This window comes from Lactuca virosa, chromosome 3, assembly GCF_052849685.1.
Source record: "Lactuca virosa cultivar CGN04683 chromosome 3, Lactuca_virosa_CGN04683_v6, whole genome shotgun sequence".
Taxonomy (NCBI): Eukaryota; Viridiplantae; Streptophyta; class Magnoliopsida; order Asterales; family Asteraceae; genus Lactuca; species Lactuca virosa.
In genome coordinates, this window is record NC_136428.1 from 404736022 (window position 1) to 404754372 (window position 18351).

General features: G+C 38.0%; 1 non-coding gene across 1 annotated transcript; it reads left to right on the forward strand.

The window, feature by feature from the left end:
* Positions 1–9527: 9527 nt before the first annotated feature.
* Positions 9528–9634, forward strand: LOC145168053 (small nucleolar RNA R71). The gene has a single exon (XR_013741647.1). It is a non-coding gene; the product is annotated as a small nucleolar RNA R71 (small nucleolar RNA).
* The last annotated feature ends 8717 nt before the right edge of the window (positions 9635–18351 follow it).

The window sequence follows — 18351 nt, forward strand, 5'->3', positions numbered from 1 at the left end:
CTTCAACACGAAATACCATTCGTTTGTAATCAGTTGATTATTTCTTCCAATCATCAACACATAATATCAATTATTAGTGTCACCTGAAGTATAACATAATCAAGTGAATGATGGAAAAATAAATAGTTCTATCATATACATGTATGAAGTCTTGTCTAAGTCAGACTTCTTCAGCTCGATGAGATTAGAGGAGCAATTCCTCTTATAGTGTCTAGTTTCTTCCACAATAGAAACAACACTAATCATTTGGTCCGTTCTTGATTTCTGGGTTTATGTTGTATTTCCTTTAACTGAACTATAAGTCTATATGAGTGCACAATCTCTTAGACTTCCTTTTATTCAATGCTTGAACAGACTTGAAACTATTTCTAGGGTTCTGATTGAATATCTGCTTTTTACTTGACGAGATATCTGATATGTTTCATAATTATCCAAGACTTTCTACAAGTCAAGGTTAATTTCTCCAGTATGATGTGAGACAAATCAATATCATCACAATAATACTCCTAACCTCACCGAATCGCCCTACTAACTCACTGGAGCATATCCTAGGTTTTCCCAGGTTCCCAACCTCACCCTGCCATCAACTGCTGAAGAACTCCCCATGATGTCAGTCATCCACCTCCTGAATATCGTCATATTAACTTAGTAGCTGACTCCCATCATTTGAAGATTTCCACAAAGCACAAAGCAAGAAGCATTCGTTCAGTAACTCTCCAACCCATGAAACTATCATAGAACATTTAGCCCATATACCCCAACTCATGCTATCCACATCCACCCTCACTATCGGCTGCCTTATGCATGGAAATTATACACAGAACATGATCTAATAGACTGTTGAATAATAGACTCTACCCTAGGACCACTACCAGACAAGGAACATGAGATAAGGTAAAATCAGTTATTCTAAGGCTATAAGATCGTAACCGTATACAATTTTCAAAGCATACACTTAGCAGTTACCAATACCAATAGTCATTCTCATTCCATCATAGCATCTAGTTTCTCCAAGGCTACAAGAATCACATATCAGTACAATCTATCGTTGACTACTCAGCACTAGCATGCAAGTCCACCAGCTCATACAACATATAAAGGCATCTCTCCTAGCCCAAACTAGCATGCGATTCACAGATTCATAAATCAAGTCCTAACAGATAACATATATGGGTATTCTGGGGAAAACTTACTTTAGCTCGGCCGATTGCATGCACCACACCCTTTCTTGTCTTAGAAAACTATTTCCTTGAAAACGTTTTTCTTTTGAAAACTTTACAGATCCTCAGTTTGAGTTCAGACACACCCGAAAGTATGTCTGAATCTCTCAAACCAAGGCTCTGATACCAACTTGTAACCTGTAACGCCTGCAGATTCGGGCTAGTCAATTTAGAGACAATAAGCATCAACAATGAGTTTTTGATGGAATATTATTTAGAAGGAGTAATCTTAACCAAGTGGTAGTATATGTTACAAGGGTTCCGTACATATAAATAACGTCGAAATCCGAGTTATAACGAAGAAGTTATGGCCCGTCGAAGTTTTACGGCAAAACCGGCACGACACCGGGAGACGTAAATAGTGAATTTACGATAGAGGACTTTTTGGCCTTAGTGATCTACAAAAAAAGTTGTAGTATACGTTAAACCGAGAGCGTGCATAAAAAGAACGCCCAAATCTGACTTCGTATGAGGAAGTTATGAATTTTCTAAGATTTAGCATAACAGTGCACGTCTCGAAACTCGAATTTTAGATCGAGCGGTTTTGGCCTACGCGACCTAAATGAGAGTTGACGATCTCATTAATAGGAACTCAACGATAAAAATACAGATGACAACGGAGTCCGTATGAAGGAGTTACGAATTTTTTGCGGTCATTTAACAGTATAATATCCTCCTACTGTTAAATTTAAGATCAGTCGAGAATTAGCCGACGAAGTCAAAATGAAATTTGTAGATCTTATTTTTACCTACGCGTGGATATAAATAACGTAAAAAACGAGGCTCGTATGCGAAAGTTACGGATTTTAGAAGTCAAAAGTATGATGTGAGAAAATGGGTAGCGTGGCACAATCTTGGCTATTGCTTTCTCCCCAAGTCTTGCCACCAGATGGTGACATGTGGCACCAAGTTCAGCCATATTTCACCCTATAAATAGAACCTCTCCCACCCTCATTTTCTTCACACATTTCCCATTCTTTCTTCTCTCTACACTCTCTCTAAACCTCCCAAAACTCCCCTAGCGCTAGAAGAAAGCCCTGGAGCGCTCGACGGCTCCGAGAAGAAGAGCTTTCGGCTTGGAAGTTCTGCCCCTGCAGAGCCCGACTTCTAGCCAAACCCCCTCGTAGGTAAGATACGCCTACGCTATTTTAAATATAGTTTTTATTTAAATATAGTAATGTTATTAGGACCTTATAATAAATATTTGGGCTATTATTATGAGTTATATAAGTGTCGTTATAATATCTTTTTAATCACTCCCGGTACGGGAAATCTGGTTTGGGGGGCCGATTGGGTTGTTGGATTTCAGAAGTGCTTTATGCCAAAATGATCCTGCCCTCCGGTGTTCCATGTCTGGCCCCTGTCTGTACATAGTGGGTAAAGAGTATTGTTTAACGCTTATATAATAGTAATAATATCTAGACTATTAATTAGTCTCGTCGAACTTTAGACTAAACTCTAGTGGTAATAATACTAGGTTTTGTCAAGGAAAATTGTTTTAAGAGTAACGAAGTGTTGTCCGAGTGCAGAGTCACCACCTTATCAGGTGAGTGCATAGTTACTTTTATCTTACACATAGATATGAAGTATTTTATATAAATTCTGTGCTATGTGTGCATATTATCTGAATACTTGCTTTCTATGTTGGATGAATGATTTTATACATGTTTTAAAATGATTTAAACTGTATATGTATCTTATATCTACAAATATGTTGGGTATGGCATGGGTAGATGAATGATGAGAGATAAAAGATGATGTGAGTAAACATTGGCAACTATAGACTTAGTGCCTAATAAATAACATCGACAACTTTGGACTTAGTGCCTATTGAATAAATGCTGGTAGCTATGGACTTAGTACCTGATAGAAAAACGTTGGTAGCTATGGACTTAGTACCTGATAGATAAACGTTGGTAGCTATGGACTTAGTACCTATTATATAAACACTGGTAGCAATGGATTTAGTACCAGATGAATGAACTTTAGCAGCTATGGATTTAGTGCTTTACGAACGAGCATTGGCAGCTATGGACTTAGTGCCTGTCTTATAACCCTGGAAGCAAGGGACTTCGGAATAAACGAATGCAGGATAGATGACTCTTAGGGTAGACTCTTAAGAGTAAGGAAGATAACGGGGATGGGTAATTGGGCTAATTGTTTGATGTTTAAACACAGCCTCCATGCCAGCTCTGCCATACTACACTGGCGAAACTCTCCTCCAAGGCAGAATGAAATAACGTTTGGACTATAGTAGTCATCACCACCACGGAAAGAGATGGTAGCAAAGAATTCCCAGCAAAGCTCTTGATATACCGGCTCTTGCAGCTTAAACAACCGACTCCACCCGTCACAGATTATTTGTACCCCATTAATTTCACAAGGCTTGACCAAATAATGGCTTAGTGCTTCTTCCAGCCCAGCTTGCCCCATCCATGACCAGTCTAACTCATTAGGAACATAAATTTCCTTCCGGCTCAAAGCCTCCAGCTTGTTTTTTGTTCGTGTGAGTGAAGACTTGTTGGTGATGCTTGGAAAAGTCAACCATGGGATGTCCCCATAACCGCCTCCTCGTGAGCTTTGTCCTCTCCTAGACATGGTTCCTGCACAGCAAAGAAACAAGAAGACCACAAACAAAATACCTAAAGTATTAAAAATGGAAAAATACTGGGCATCAGCAACATGGACTCGCCGAGTCCACGAACTACTCGGCGAGTAGGACGAACTGCTCGAGTCAAAATTCGTTTTGATGAAATTAACCGGTCAAATCCATAAATTGTTTCAGGGGTTTGCTTCGGAATGTCCCAGGAGTCTATGAATGTAAAAATTTACGTCTAAAACGTCGTAATTTGTCAAAAATCAAAACCCTAAAATCCAAGTCTTCCCAAAAACGGGATTTTCCAGAAATTAAAGGTGTTATTACCCCAAAGATCGAAACTTGTAAAGGATTAAGAGCTAAAGTTGTTACCTTGTTAGTTGAATTTGCAGAAGAAGAGAAAAATCAAGATGGATGCTTGAGAGTGCTTGCACGTCGAGTGTGGGGAGGCGGCTCGTTTGAATGGCTGAGTGTTTGCAAATTAGGGTAAAAAACCCTCTTTTACAGAATGTAATAAAAATAATTTTTTTTCGTGTAAATATATGTACTCGTCGAGTAAGCGGACCTACTCGGCGAGTAGATGCCTGATTCAGCGTTTTTTCGGGATTTCTGAAATGGGCTCGTCGAGTAGCCTTAGAGACTCGTCGAGTTTTTCATTCTGTGAAAAATTTGAGTTTGTAAAATGAAATGTATGCCACCCCACACTTGAGCATTGCTAGCCCTCAATCAATCATTTTGAACATAGAAGAAGATTGATAAAAAACAAATCCTAAGCAAAATAAAAAAAAAACGAAAAAGAGAAGAAAAGAAAGCAAACTCTAAACGCGGGTTGCCTCCCGGAAGCGCTTCTTTTTAAGGAGTCATTAGTTCGACTCCTTCCCGCTCTACGTTTCTGTAATCCCTTCCAGCAGCAGCCCTTCTTGAAGTTCTTCATTCCTTGGAATTCCTTCTTCATATTTTTTCACCCTATGACCATTAACCTTGAAAGGAGTTCCATCTCTTGATAGTAGCTCAATAGCTCCATGTGGAAAGATTTTCTTTACTATAAATGGACCATCCCATCGTGTCTTAAGCTTTCCCGGAAATAGTTTGAGCCTTGAATTGAAGAGTAACACCTTTTGTCCTTCTCTAAAGTCTTTATTACCTTTCAATCTTCTATCATGCCAACTCTTGGTCTTTTCTTTGTAGATTAAGGAACTAGTGTAAGCTTCATTCCTAAGTTCTTCCAAGGCATTCATTTGCATCAACCGGTTAGTTCTAAGTTCAGCTAGATCAAAATTGCACACCTTCAATGCCCAATAAGCCTTGTGCTCTATTTCAACCGGTAAATGACAATTTTTTCCATAGACTAGCCTATATGGTGTAGTACCAATAGGTGTCTTAAAAGCTGTCCGGAAAGCCCAAAGTGCATCATCAAGCTTATCCGACCACTCTTTTCTATTACTTCTAACCGATCTTTCTAGTATTCTCTTCAACGCCCTATTCGTTACTTCGGTTTGGCCACTCGTTTGAGGATGATAGGATGTTGAAAATCTATGGTGAACACCATATTTTTGCAACACCTTAGCTAATTGATCATTGGCAAAATGAGTGCCCCAGTCACTAATGAGAGCTTTAGGAACTCCAAATCGTGAGAATAATTTCTTTAAAAATCGTACCACCACCCGAGCATCATTAGTGGGTAATGCTTGTGCTTCCGCCCATTGAGATACGTAATCAACCGCCACCAAGATGTATTTATTTCCTTTAGACACGGGAAAGGGTCCCATGAAGTCAATCCCCCACACATCAAATATTTCACACACTTGGATGCTATGTTGGGGCATTTCATTTCGGGATGATATATTTCCCGCTCTTTGGCATGAGTCACATTCCTTGACATATTGAGCAGCATCCTTGAAAATTGTAGGCCAATAGAACCCAATATCAAAAATCTTCTTCGCGGTGTAATGTGCTCCATGATGTCCTCCGGTGGGTCCACTATGGCAATGTGCCAAAATTTCTTGACTTTCCTTCCCGAATACACATCTTCTTATCATTCCATCCGCGCAGCTTCGGAAAAGGTATGGCTCGTCCCAAAAGTAGTATTTAATTTCCGAAAAGAATTTCTTCTTTTGTTGGCGAGTCAAATCTTTTGGGATGTATTTAGTTGCTAAGTAATTTTCTATATCCGCAAAACATGGCACTTCTCCCGCTACTACCAAGGTATACTCATCGGGAAAATCGTCTCCAATTTTATCTTCTTCTAGCTTCTCCAAAAGTGGGTTCTCTAGTCTTGATAAATGATCGGCAGCTACGTTTTCCATCCCCTTTTTATCGCGTATTTCGATATCAAACTCTTGTAGAAGTAGGACCCAACGTATCAATCTGGGCTTCGCATCTTGCTTGGCAAATAGATACTTCAACGCGGAGTGATCGGTAAAAACGATTGTCTTGGATAAGACTAAGTATGGCCGGAACTTGTCAAAAGCGTATACCACCGCTAACAGCTCCTTCTCGGTAGTAGTGTAGTTCTCTTGGGTGGGATTCAATGTCTTGCTTGCGTAGTAGATTGGTTGAAAATGTTTATCAACCCTTTGCCCTAAAACAACACCCACAACATAATCACTAGCATCACACATTAGCTCGAAAGGAAAATTCCAATTTGGTGCTATCATGATAGGAGTAGTGGTTAATTTTTCCTTTAGCAAATGAAATGCCTCATGACATTCCTTGGAAAAATCAAACGGGGTGTCCTTCAAGAGTAATTGAGTCAAGGGCCTAGCAATCTTTGAAAAATCTTTAATAAATCGGCGATAAAATCCCGCATGGCCTAGAAAGCTTCTTACTCCCTTGACATTTGATGGAGGTGGTAAATTGGCTATCGTATCAACCTTTGCTCTATCCACCTCTATCCCCTTCTTTGAGATCTTGTGACCCAACACAATGCCTTCCTTCACCATAAAATGACACTTCTCCCAATTGAGAACAAGGTTGGTCTTCTCACATCTTGCTAGCATTAGATCCAAGTTGGACAAGCAATCTTCAAAAGAGGACCCAAAAACCGAGAAGTCATCGATAAAAACCTCCATAAACGTTTCGACCATGTCATGAAAGATAGCCATCATGCACCTTTGGAAAGTAGCTGGTGCATTGCATAACCCAAAAGGCATGCGTCTATATGCAAATGTTCCACTCGGGCATGTAAAAGTGGTCTTCTCTTGGTCTTGTGGGTCGATTGGAATTTGAAAGTACCCCGAAAACCCATCGAGAAAACAATAATAAAGATGACCGGAAATCCTCTCAAGCATTTGATAGATAAAAGGTAATGGAAAGTGATCCTTGCATATGGGCTCATTTAGCTTCCTATAGTCGATGCAAACTCGCCACCCGGTTACCGTCCTTGTTGGAATTAATTCGTTGTTTTCATTAGCCACTACCGTCATGCCTCCTTTCTTCGGAACCACTTGGACCGGACTCACCCATGGGCTCTCGGAGATTGAATAAATGATTCCAGCATCTAGTAATTTCACCACCTCCTTTTTCACAACTTCTTGCATATTCGGGTTGAGTCTTCTTTGGCGTTGTACTATAGCTTTTGATCCATCTTCTAAGTTGATTTTGTGGGAACAATAGGCCAGACTAATTCCCTTTATGTCGGTTATCTTCCATGCTATAGCACCTTGCCTCTTCTTTAGTATACACACAAGGCTCTTCTTCTCATGTTCGGCCAAATCAACAACTATAATTACAGGTTTTTGCTGGCCATCTTCAGGAAATGCGTACTCCAAGTGATCTGGTAGTGCCTTGAGGTCAGTTTTTGTGTTCTGAATGCTGAACACGTCGAGTTCAGTAAGGAGACTCGTCGAGTCCGGTGTAATATTCGCGACTGTTCGAGTTTCTTCGATTGGACTCGCCGAGTCGATCGAGGCTACTCGGCGAGTCGGTCTTCCTGCACTTCTGATCAGATCGTCATACTCAGCTTCCTCGACCAGTCTTTCTAACTCCATCAGGTCCCTTTCAGCATCAAACTCTTCTTCAAATGAGACGGTGGACTTGCTCGATTTTTCTTCTTTCCAATCTTCCAACAATTCTTCCAACATGTCAATTGAAAATTCCGTGTCATCACTACTCCTTGCATGCTTCATGGCTTGATCAACTCCAAATGTGACTGATTCATCTCATACCCGAAGGGTAAGTTTAGAATCTCGCATGTCGACGATAGCACTTGTCGTATTAAGAAAAGGTCTTCCTAATATGATCGGGACTTGGGGATCCGCTTCCATGTCTAGAACTATAAAGTCCGCGGGGAACATGAACTTGTCCACCTTTACCAAAAGATCTTCACAAATTCCTCTAGGAAATGTAACCGTCTTGTTTGCCAGGTGGATTTCCATACGAATGGGTCTTGGCTCGGGGAGATCTAACTTTTTGAAAAACGAGTAAGGCATGAGATTTACACTTGCCCCTGAATCAGCTAGTGCGTAAATGGTGGCCAAGTTTCCAAATTGGCAGGGCAATGTTAAACTTCCCGGATCTCCTTTCTTCTTAGGAAGTTTGTTTAACATAACAGCTGATCAGTTCTCGTTTAGGACCACCTTCTTCACTTCTTCCATCTTCCTTCTATTAGTTAGAAGATCCTTGAGAAATTTGGCATATTTTGGCATTTGAGCAACCGCTTCTATGAATGGTAAATTAATTTGAAGAGCCTTTATGTGTTCTAGAAACTTCTGGTAGTCTTCTTCATTCTTCTCTTGTCTAGCTCGGGCTGGATATGGCAGTGGAGGCTGATATTGCTTAACAGGAGGTGTATTTTTCTGATCAGATGTCGGACTCATCGAGTCCATATCGTGGACTCGGCGAGTAGGGTCTGGGTTCAGCTGGGTCTGATTTTGGTTCTGCCCTTCTGCCTCCTTCTCTTGTACCAGCTTCGGGTCTTCGTTTTGAATAGGGGCCAGATGGGTTATAATCTTCCCACTCCTAGTTGTGACAATGTTTATATGTGCGCCTTTTGGATTGTTTTCGGTGTTACTAGGAAGTTCTCCCGATGCTCTTTGATTCATTTGTTGGGCAAGTTGCCCCAGCTGCTTCTCAATGTTGTGAATGGATGCTTGCTGATTCCTTAATATTGTTCTTGTATCTTGTATTGCAGCATCGTGGTCATTGTGTCTTTTTTCGGATGCAGCTACAAATTTAGTGAGCATTTCTTCTAGATTTGGTTTCTTTTCTTGTACCGGCTCCTCCTTTTGGTAAAAACCCCTTGCCTTTTGTCTAAATTTCTCCTCCCTCGCTTTTTTGTACTCATCATAAGGGACCCATTCTTTCTTGGTTTTCGCCAATCGTCATCAAATCTATCACCACTAGAATAGCATACTTGCACTTTCTTATTCCCGTTCTCGTCCAAATCACAATCTCTAGTTAGATGAGGCCCATTGCAATTCTCACATCCTACCCGAATAGCATGGATTGTTTGATCCATTTTATCCATCCTCCTATCCATGGTTTTCAACATTGCCATAACTGCCGACAAATCTTCAGAAGCTGCATAGGCCGATCCCTTGGTCATATCATTCCTTGGATTGTGGTATTCTCTAGAATGCTTAGAGAATTCTTCAATTAGTTCTTTGATCACCGGGGGTGCCTTCTTTGTGAGGGGTCCTTGCGAGTCAAGGAGCTGCCTAGTTGTTACATTGACTCCATCATAGAAAATGGAGACTTCTTGTTGGCTATTAAGATCATGATGTGGGCAATTCCTTAGTAGACTTTTGTATCTCTCCCATGCCTCATAAAGGGACCCTCCAGGTTGTTGTTCAAAGTTGGCAATAGCCTTCTTCAACTTGGCTATTTTCGAAGGTGGGCAAAACTGGTCAATAAATTCTTCCTTCATCTTAGCCCATGTAGTGATGGATCCGGGAGGGAGTGACTTGAGCCAATCCTTTGCAGCACCTTTGAATGTCACTGGAAGCATACGAAGCAGCTGGGTTTCGCGAGGCACATTTGGAACATTAAAATAATCAGCCACATCATTGACTTCATCCAAGTGTTTATAGGCATCTTCGTGGTCTTTTCCGTAGAAGGGGATCTCCTTGAGTTGAGCAAGTATGTGACCCTTAAGCTCAAAAGTGGCAGTCGCGGGAATTGCGGGTTGCACAAGTCCCGGGCCGGTATCATCTCGTATCCTCTTCTTCCATTCGCCCATGGGAACTTCATCGATGTTTGCCATGGTGTTGTCAAAGTCACCTTCTAGATCGCTACCTTCTTCAAATTCGCTTTCTTCTCTTTCAGACTCGTTCACGATGTCTTCCTTGATTGGGTCTTTGTTTGCCAAGGAAGAGGTGCTGGATGCTCCTGATTTGCTGCTCTTTTTCTTGCTAAAAACGGATTTGAGATTCTTCAAGGGTGAGTTCTTTGAAGAGGCGGATTCTCCAACGGCTTTTCCTTTGTTCTTTCTTAGAGCGGACTCCGGGTCTTCAAGTGGAGGAACCAAAGCGTATTGGATCCTCGGGTCATGTAACAACTGCAACCAAAGTAAGAAAAACGCGTAAAAAGAACAAAAAGAAAATAAAAATAAAAACTGTGAAACAGCGCTGGACTCGCTGAGTAGCGCCGATTGCACTCGGCGAGTTCAAGGCAGAAACAGAACAAAATCTAATTAAATTTCTAAAACAGAAAACTATGAAAACTAATCCTAATAACTAAATTACCTAAAAATAACTTTGTGCAAGATAAATCTCACACAAAGGATCGATAAAACTAGAAATTAGTGCTAATTTTTGAACCGTTCCCCGGCAACGACGCCAAATACTTGATGCGTGTAAATTCAACTGGTTTTAATCCTACTTTTAATTATAAAATTGACACACAAAGGCAGTGGACCTATCAATTGCGGTGTAGTTAAATAAATAGGGTATCGAACTCAGGGAACGGAAAATTAAAACTAAAAACTAGAATTAACTAAAAACAAGTAATAGAAAATAGGGGTTTCTCTAGTTTTACAAGACTAGAAACTTAACTAAAACTTAACTACTCAATTAAAAGCTGAAAACACGTAAAAACAAACTAAATTCAATGATCAAAAAGGGTTTCTGTTTAGGTTCAACTCATTTACTCCTATGGTTAATTTTTATGATAATATAATAGATTAATTGTTATTGGTTACCGACTCTAGTGATTAGATTCGCATTCGCTATTACTAATCCTTAGAAAACATACTAATTCAAACAATGGCCAGTTGATTAAACTAATAGATTTCCTAGGTTGATTATTCGGGTTAAATAAGACTTGTAGCTAGCTAATTAAGTTTGGTGATTCAATTAACCTCTTGTTGATGGTGTATCATACAAGCTCACACATTAATTTACCCATTCTCTAGTTAATCCTAGTTTCATGTTCATTATTCCTAGGCATATAGTATTGTGTTCACATAATTTATATGAGATAAGCAATTAAGAGATGTTCATGCAGCTTAATCACTTAGCAATTAACAGAAAATAGTTGTAGTTAATGCATAAGGGTCTTTAACAAGCTTAATTTAACAATATCACCAACTAACAATTAATCAAAAGAGTAAATTAAACCCTACGAGCAAATTTGTCTTCCCCAAACAGAAACTAAAGAAATTAGTTCATGATTTCAGTGTATGAAAGCTTAAAAACAAATTCAAATAATCCTAACATAATTCAATTCAAAAGTAAGTGGAAAATTAAACCTAAAGTGCCTTAATCTCTTAAGAATGAAGGATTAGGGTTCTTCACACGTTCTTCTGATCTCCAGCAAGTTCCTTAGTCGCCAAGTAAGTTCTCCAAAAAGCCAGAGAGTCCTCAATTTGGGTTTGTGAAGTCTATTTATAATTTTCTCAAAACAAGGGCTACTCGTCGAGTAGATAACTGACTCGACGAGTCCATTTGTTGAATCCGTATGCGGCAAGGACTTCTCGTATTTCTTCGCGAACCTTCGTGTCTACTCGTCGAGTAGACGACCCTACTCGCCGAGTAGCTTCAGATTTAAGCCTTTTTCTTCTTTCTTCCACTCCCGAGCTTTCGTTCATGACTCCTACTTCCTTTTGCTTCCGAGCACGGCTTCTGGACTGAAAATATAATTTAAACATTATTAAGTACCTTTTGTCCATAATATGCAAACAATTAGCTAATAATTGATAAAAATCTATACTAAATATATGGCTACATATGCAAATATCACCTTGCTCTTTCATTTGATAAATCCCTTTTTGGGGAGATTTAGGGCTTTTATGAGCTATTTTTGGTAACCAACCATGATTGCAAACATGGTTGGGGGTTGAGGCTTTGGAATCAGGTCTTTAAAGGGGTCACAAGGCAGATTTGGGTTTCTTTTGCACCCAAGGAAGGCTCCATGCAACACTAGAGCCATTTTAGAGCCTTTTTGGCTCAAAAGTCCCATGCATGCACGTAAAGTTCGTAACTTTACGTGCTAGATCGAGCTTAGGGGCTTGGATCTATCATTTGGTCAAGTGTTGTACATCAGAAATCGAGGATTTAGGGTGCGGATGTTATGGACTTGGCGAGTCCGTTCTTGGGACTCGACGAGTCCAAGGCTTTGAGTCCCATATCTGTTGAGGGTCAAAAGGGCTCAGTTGGGTGTTAGAAGGGTTGTAGCAGGACAGAAAGAGTGACCCAACGCATTGGACTTAGTTTTAGACCTGGAGTTCATGGGACTCGACGAGTGCTAGAACAGACTCGGCGAGTCCAAGGAAATCTCCTTATGATTGAAGATGAACTCGACGAGTTGTTCATACAACTCGGCGAGTCAAGGTCAGAACTTGTTCATCTGATGAAGGTGAACTCGACGAGTGTTCATACAACTCGGCGAGTCGGATGAAGGTTCATTCGATGTTCATATCGAAGAGGAACTCGTCGAGTCGTCGCTAAACTCGACGAGTAGAATCGTGGATGAGGACAGTTGAAGAGATAGGGACTCGACGAGTTGACGGACCAACTCGGCGAGTCGGGTCAACTGGAAGTTGACTTTGACTTTGACTTGGACTTGGTTGGGGGTAAAATGGTCATTTTACACTAAGAGTAGATATCAGACTCTGATTAAGTATTTTGTGGGAATTGTAGCCGGAGGATTTCCGGAGCGGCAGCAGACAGAGGTTTCCCGCACAGATTATCAGCAGCTGCTTATACGAGGTGAGTTACCTTCCAGTAGCGGTGGGTCTACGGCCACAATGCCGGCCCACCAGTAGGAGTTGTTATAGATGATTGTCTTCGTGATAATTGTCTATGTTTGCTACTACCTGATATGTTATATGCTAGCATGATACGTATATGTGACAGTAGTAGAGTCCGGTTGTTAGGACCGGAAGGGTAGGTCAGACATCCCAGATATGTATGACAGTATGTGATGATATGATTATATGCTGGCATGATATGATATATGTGATAGTGGTAGTAGGGAGGGAATAGTCCTCAAGTCCGGTTGTTAGGACCGAAGGGTAGGTCGGACGCCCCAGAAACGTCTGACAACATGTTTATGTTATGATATATGTGATAGTAGCAGTAGGGGGTGGAATAGTCCCCGAGGTTCGGTTGATAGGACCGAAGGGTAGGTTAGCACTCCAGAATGGCTTGACATGGGTAGGTCAGCACCCCAGAATGGCTTGACACGGGTAGGTCGGCACCCCAGAATGGCTGTACTGGGTAGGTTGGGCACCCCAGAATTGCCCTACAGTATGTATGCGATATGTCTGTATGGTATGTGGTATGATGGGGGAACTCACTAAGCTTTGTGCTTACAGTTTTAGTTTTGGTTTCAGGTACCTCTTCGTCTAAGGGGAAGGAGCCGGCTGTGACAACCGTCAAAATTCGAGTCAGTTCTAGATTTGATAAACTTAGTTACACATATAGGCACAACACATACTAGACTTAGTAACTAGAAGCTAAGTTATAACCTAGTAGAAACTTGGAAACAGATAGAAACAATGGATGGTGTACTTAGATTTCACATTGATATGTGAATTCTATAACTACTTAACTGTAGAGACTATCCATATTCGGGTCACTCTTTGACTCGAACACCCTTTTCATGAATCATATACACACATTGTGCACTTGACTTAGTAGTAGAAATTACGTCAAAGTCTCATAGAAACTTAAGTCAAAGTTGAATACTAGGACTAGTATACTTGATTCCTCAATTTCGCTTGAATCTCGGAATCACTACATAGAATGCCAATAAACCGGTAAAAATAAATTAGAAGCATTATTTGTAATTTGAATAAGGGTTATGAAACTCAAAAATAATTTAAAAAGTATCAAAATTTAATTAATTTTGATATCCAAATATTTATTAAATCTCAAGACCCTAAAAGCCATAAAAACTCATATTTATAAACTTTAACCTTAAAAATTCTATAAAAATAATTATGAAACTTATAATATGATATTATAATAATTAAAATTATGAAAATGCATTTAAGGAAAATAAAATTTAAGTCATTAACAATTACCCTAAATTTATAAGTCAAAAATCAAGGTTTCATGAGCAAAAACTTGGTTAGGGTGTATTTATAAAAAGTTTGATAATTTTATAAAAGAATTGAATTTTTTTATAAAATTAAAACAGAGGGAGGGCATTTTACACTCAAAACCGTCTACCCTCTTCCCAAGACCCTTCCCCTCTTCCCAAAACACATAATCACTCCTTCTCTCTCACACTCCGTCTCCTTCACTTCTCTCTCTCTACACTCTCTCTCACACTCCACCATTTACCACACTCAAACTCTCTCTTTCTCTCTCTAAAACCACGAAATTCTCCAGCCAAGAACATCTCTTAACCTTCAAATCTTCATCTTCTAGGGTTGTTCTTCAAAGGTAAACCCGAAAATCCTTCATTTTCCTTCACTTTTCTTTCTTGTTTTAAAGGTTTTTCTTGCACTTCTGATTCTTCTACACCATTCTTTATGAACATTCATGAACATATCCATGAATGTTGAGTTTGATGATGATGGTGGTAGGGTTTCACCCAAGAACAACATGCATGTTGTCTAATGGTGAAATGCAAGGACCAAAACCTACGTCAAACCCTAAAATACGGATTTTTACAAGTTTTAAAGGTTCATCTACCTTGTGCATTCAAGTTTTTCCTTTGAAAACATCACTATGAACAAAATATGTCCATGCATGGTCTTCAAACCGTGAAGCATGTGATGAACATCAAGTTAAAGAGCTTGATGATCAAAGTACATTGTTAATAGTGCATGTAAATGATTTTATTCATAAAAAAAATCTAAAAATCCTTTTCTGTTCAAAACAAAATTTTCTCAGAATCCCAGTAGGATAATAAGAGGTTCTGGAAAATACTAAGACCTTTTATCATTTCCTTGATTTACTAAAATTGTTACAAGAAAACAAGGCCATAAATCATATAAAATACTTTCGGAGGTCTATAAATCCTAGAAAAATTCGTGGATGACCCCTAAGGTAAATAATGGCCTCTCATTAAGTTTCATCGATTTTTGTTACTGTTTAGTATGACTTTGAATTTTCTTTTTGTTTAGCTCCAATAAATCATAAAACCACTTTACAGAATGTAAAATGGCTACCTAATAATTTTCGCAACCCCTAATCTATGTGGAAGACTTAGAACAATATTTTTAGAATTTTTCATATTGTATTCCTATTTTTCCCCATTTTTGTATTTATAATGGCCTAATAGTTATGCTAATCCAAAATTCATGAAATTTTACCAGAACACCTTGTAGTAGATTAGGATGCTACATAAAAAATTTTGATGATTTTTTTCTTCTGTATACTATTTTTCTTATATTTTCCCAAGATTAAATACACTTAAACCCAATTTTTATTAGAAAAAATGCACAAAAATCATAAAATTGGGTTAAATAGTTTATAAATCCATTCTTATATTTTTCCCAGCTTAATAATGTTTAATAACAGTAATACAAAAAGTTTGGGTAATTTTGGAAACTGTTTTCTATTTATTTCAATTTTTATTAGAATAAATGCACATAAATGCACAAAAATCATAAAATTGGGTTAAACAGTTTCGAAATCCATTTTTATATTTTTCCTAGCTTAAGTATGTGTAATGGCAGTATTATAAAAAGTTTGGGATATTTTCTTAACTGATTGCTATTTTTCATAAATTTTTATCTATTTAGAGAATTAAATATATGAAAAATGGTTATACATATCTATAATCCATGAAAATTTATCTGGAAGTCTTTTAATGTAGTTAGAACCAAAATCTGAAGCTTGGTAATTTTTGTTAACTGTTTAGTATTTTTCATGATTTTATGGTTATTCAAGAAACTAAAATGGTGACAAATAGTTAGACAAATCAAAACTTCAAGAAAATTTATCTTGAGGTTTTTGAATTCAATTAAAACTGAAATGCAAAGTGTGGGAATTTTTATCATCTGGATTCTATTTTTCACGAATTTATATTATTATGAAGACACAAAAATTTGGAAAAATAGTTAATCATATCAAAAATTCAATAGAAAATTTCTAGAAGACATCTACTGTATTTGGAACAAAAATATAAATTTTGATGAATTTTGGAAACTGTTTGATAATATTTTTGGATTTTTAGGAGTTTAAAACACCTTTAAATGTATTGAAATACCCTCAATTAAAATTACAAAATTATGGAAAATAATATCCAAAATTATCTTAATCACATGAGTTATAAAATTTCACAATTTCAGAAAAATGTTTGTAACTTATCAATATTAAATTTTGACGCAATATTGGGATAATTCTATAGTAGTAGTAAGTATACTAGTGTTAGATTTCGATTAGAGACTCACTAGCGAATACCATTATTGTAGGAATCGATAGTGGTACGAGTGGAGCGTAGTCAAGGCACCATTTGCGTCATCTCAATGCATTGTGAGTATTCACACACTCCCCTATTTTCGGTTTTTATGTTTTGGGGTGGAAAAGCATGTCCGGAAAACTATTTATTTTTCGTTGTATTTATTTGACTCGTATAAACTTGGTTGCTATGTTTTGCATATTGTGAGTATTCACCACTCCCCTATTTTCGGTTTTTAAATGTTTTGGGGTGGAAAAGCATGTCCTAAACTATTTATATTCGTTGTATTTAACTGACTCGTATGAAACTTGGTTGCTATATTTTGCATATAGTGAGTATTCACCACTCCTCTATTTTCGGTTTTTAAATGTTTTGGGGTGGAAAAGCATGTCCTAAACTTTTTATGTTCATTGTATTTATTTTGACTCGTATGAAACTTGGTTGCTATATTTCGTATGTATGTGTATGTTACTTTAATTCATGAGGACTGTATCGCGGTTAAGTCCATGGAATCTCTAGACACAACTCATTAACTCTTTTGAGCCTATGGTTATTATGGATAGCGCAATCAGGAGGTAGACAACTCCTCACTCGCACGATTCGCTTGAGTACATTTTACCATTTTATACACTATGTTTGCGATACACATAGTAGTCAATAGGGCACGATTCGGTCATTAGGCTTGGGTTGTGAACTTATGAATGGAAACTTGATGCACATACGAATCTTTATGCACATATGAAACTTGTATTCTCATGTTAGCAACGACACTTGTATACTTATTTTTAGCAATGAAACTTGTATACTTATTTTAGCAACGAAACTTTTATGCTTATTATAGCAATAAACTTTGTTTCTCATTATAGCAACAAACTTTTATTACTGAAAACTTATATACTTGTTTTAGCAATGAAATTGTTTGCTCCTTGTAACAACGAATATTATTTCGATTCTTGAAAACTCATTTTAGCAATATACTTTTATTTATGGAACTTTTATCAAAACTTTTAATTCGATTCTTGAAACCAATATTATTTTTAATCTGTGAGTACTCACCAACTATTTTTATAGTTGACGCTCGTTTTACATGCTTTTTCAGGAATCATCTAGTAAAAGGCATGTAGAGACACAACACTTGTAGGAGCATTTGCATGTGTTGACTTTTAAATACATTGTAATATCTTTTAAAAAGTTGTGCAAACTTATTGTAAATTTGTAATGATTTTTAATACTATGGTTGGTGTTGTCTTTTAACTTTTTCTATGAAACCCTTTATACTGCCATGCCTCGTGTTTCCGCTTTAGCGGGGTGTGACAGAAATGGTATCAGAGCCGAAGGTTATAGAGAATACCGGTTTTCCTTTGGAGAACCACAACTATAGCCAAAAAGAAAATTTCAAAAAGTTTTTAAAATACTGAACATACTACTGGTATAACTAATTCGAGTATGCATTATTAGACTTTAGTTAAGTATAGCCTGGCCAACTATGCTTAATTAAGGAAAGTTATTGTGAGGCTGGAAACGGTTATAGTAGTATGTTTAAAACAATTTTCAACTTAAACTTTTGAAAAACAAAATTTTTCGGTGTGCGTACGGGCATTGCATATTATAGGCATTCATCTAGATACACTTAGAAACTAAGTGCACTTTTATAACATTGCCTTTATTTAGAAATATTCTTATCCCATATCAAGTGCTAGGTTAACCACTTAAGTTATATCACTAGCCACTCTAGGAGCA